The following is a 2,888-nucleotide window of genomic DNA, read 5'->3' as shown; positions in this document are numbered from 1 at the left end:
AATTTAACCATAACATGGTTTTATTATTTTAAATAGGTATTGTAATAAACTATTTTCTATATTAAAGTAAATTTAATCCATCGATATATTTACATTAATTGTTGTAAAGGTCTCCTGTTGGGGGGGCAGAGGGAGGCAATACAGGCATCGACGAGGGCAGCTAAAGGGGGTCCTTAGCCTACCAGCTAACTACGAGGCTAACAGAAATACGCCTATTGTGAGCACAAAACCGAACACGCCCCCTTTAACCGAGCCCGCTCCCTTTTAGCGAACCCGCCCCCTCTAACCGAACCCGCCACCTTTAACCGAACCCGCCACCTTTAACCGAACCCGCCTCCTCTAACCGAACCCGCCACCTCTAACCGAACCCGCGCAGGTCCAGCTATGATCTCAGATCAGCAGCCTGTTGGAACCGGTCGAAAACAGAAACATTATTAAACTTACCGGATGCAGCTTCAGCCCTAAACCGTGTGGGATTCCGATGGTTCTCTGAGATATTGAGCAGGTCCACAGCTCAGTCTGAGCCGGGACACCTGCTGTACTGGGTCTGTGTTCGGTTAGATCGGAGCTGGTGTAGCTATCAGATCTGCTGGGGGTCCTGCTCCTTCTAATGACGTCATTATATGGCACCTGCACTTGGACAAAATGCATTGCACTCGTTTCTTCCCCCCTGTATGAAAACATTAACTGGAACAGAGCCTGGAGTAAATTTTTAATTATAAACAAAGTAAAAGAAATAACATTTAGAATCCTTCACCATTATTACCCCTGTAATAAGCTTATTTCACAATTCATCCCCACTGTAGATGAAAAATGCTCCTTTTGCTCTTTGGAAATAGAAACATTAGACCATTTATTTTATAGCTGTTCACGTAGCTCTTCTCTTTGGAATGATACGCAATGCTTTATTTATGGTCACTTTGGCTCAAACATACTTTTATCCAGTTTTCACATTTTCTTTTATTTTTCTGACTCAAACCCCTCTATACAATATATAGTCAATCTATTTATTTTACTTGGTAAATTCTTCATCCATAAGTCAAAATTTATGAAGAACAAATCTCTTTTCAGTGTTTTTAAAGTTGAGTTAAAAAATTATATAATCTATATTTCTGGATTAAAGGGTATTTATCTACTCTAACTTTATAATTAATGTTACTGATACTTATTTTTTGTTACTCTGGCTATGTTCTCTAATTGCTGATGTTGAAAAATGTCTTTTATGTGTTTTACTTTATTTTCTTTGTCTTTGTTTTCCGTTCATGCAAACGTGAAATGTAACTTTCTAAATTTTGTAATAAAAAAATAATAAAAAAAATGTTTCTTAAAGGGGAACTTCGGTTTTTTCCATTGATCCTTGATTTTCCGTTATTCCATCATGTTCTACTCACCCATATGTGTTTTGTGTCATTTGGAGCCGTTCTGAAGATATTCCGTTAGGTTATATCCAAGTAACGTCTTCCTATGGGCAACGACTTGAAGGCACAAACTAAACTGTTCATAATTTATTCTTTATGGTACGCCAGCATTCATAACATGTAGGCCAATCACTGTCCCCCAGACATCCGCGGTTATATTTTTTCATATTTAGATGTTTTAAAAACAAAGTGGAGTGTGTATGACGTCATCCACGCATTGGGATGTGCCATAACTAATGTCCATGAATGAAAAGACAAGTTCTGTTAAAATATGAAAATCAGAATCAAGTCAAACCTAATCTTAACAGAGAACCAATAAGAACAAAGAAACAGTAAAAGGTTACTCAAAACATGCCCACTGAACTTATGAAGAAACTGTCCAGTGCTTTACATTTTTGTTTTAAATGTTTAAAATGTCTCAAGTTTGTTTTAAACTTAGCCTGTTTTCAGTGTAAATCCCAGCCGGTCGGTGTTAGAACACCATCGGTGACCCGAGGGAGAAGAGCAGTGGTAGTGGGTGGAGTTTTCTCCAGGGGGGCAATAAATTCAAAATAGACTTTACCAAAAACCAATCAAACATATAAGTTATCACACAAGTATATGTATATGAATGCCAACAACAAAAAAACATTATAAAACTGTGTTTTGCATGGTCCAATATTGTGTCACAAACTTAAAAATATAATGTACCAGTTTAATAATGGAGAAGCTATTAGTCAGCTTTATATTTTTTGATATATAGAAACTATTTATTTTCTGAGAATGTGTTTATTTAAGAGCAACTATGCAAATTAACAAACACCTGTAAAAAGTAGACTATATTCTATTATATGTGAATCCCAGATTGTTCATTCTTCTTAGCCTTTTCTAAAAAGTGTTTTAAATCAGTCTTAGCTGTCTTTATCCATGCTGGGTCAGATCCTGGCGTTTGAAAAAGGAGGCAGGGAAAGCAGAATAAAGAGTTAGCCTCGCTGCATGCAGTTAGCCAAGCCTTTTAGCTAAACCAGGTCTTGGTAAAAGACGTTTCTTGCACCATTTCCCTCTCTCTCCAATAAGTCTGTGGCGGGAGGTGGTGAGCAAATACACTTTATGTCAGCTCGGGGCGCAGCTCTCCTGTGCCAAGAGCTCTCCTATTCTTCTATATTGCAGAGGATCCCACAACTCCAGGTACCTTTTTATGGTTCAATATGCTTTGCTTCTTTCCCTGTATCTTAATAAAAGATGTGTGCATATGTTGCTCTTTGTAAGTTGAAATATAAAAGTGAACACTGTTTGAAACATGTAATTATAAGAAAGCATTTATCTCTCCATATCTGTATTCGTAGAAAGAGAAAGACCATCAGCTGATGTATGGAGCCCTCACCACACCATCTAAAGGAACAGTTCCTATGGTTATGAAGGATTCTGATTTATAGAGACATAGACAGAGCCACACTGATGCAAGACCATACTGCTGTGAACATTGTGGAG

General features: G+C 37.6%; 1 protein-coding gene across 4 annotated transcripts in view; it reads right to left on the bottom strand.

Moving 5' to 3' along the window:
• LOC107085461 (zinc finger MYM-type protein 1-like) overlaps positions 1-632 on the bottom strand; it is a 19,291-nt gene extending 18,659 nt beyond the window's left edge. For all 4 annotated transcript variants that reach the window (XR_001481264.1, XM_015375776.1, XM_015375778.1 and 1 more), the window contains exon 1: positions 445-632. The gene's annotated coding sequence lies outside the window, so the exon portion shown is untranslated. The remainder of the gene's footprint in view (positions 1-444) is intronic.
• Positions 633-2,888: the final 2,256 nt, after the last annotated feature.

Source organism: Cyprinodon variegatus, unplaced genomic scaffold (assembly GCF_000732505.1).
Source record: "Cyprinodon variegatus isolate N-32 unplaced genomic scaffold, C_variegatus-1.0 Scaffold125, whole genome shotgun sequence".
Taxonomy (NCBI): domain Eukaryota; kingdom Metazoa; phylum Chordata; class Actinopteri; order Cyprinodontiformes; family Cyprinodontidae; genus Cyprinodon; species Cyprinodon variegatus.
Note: the sequence above shows the minus strand (reverse complement) of the source record. Positions and strands in the feature narration are given on the sequence as shown.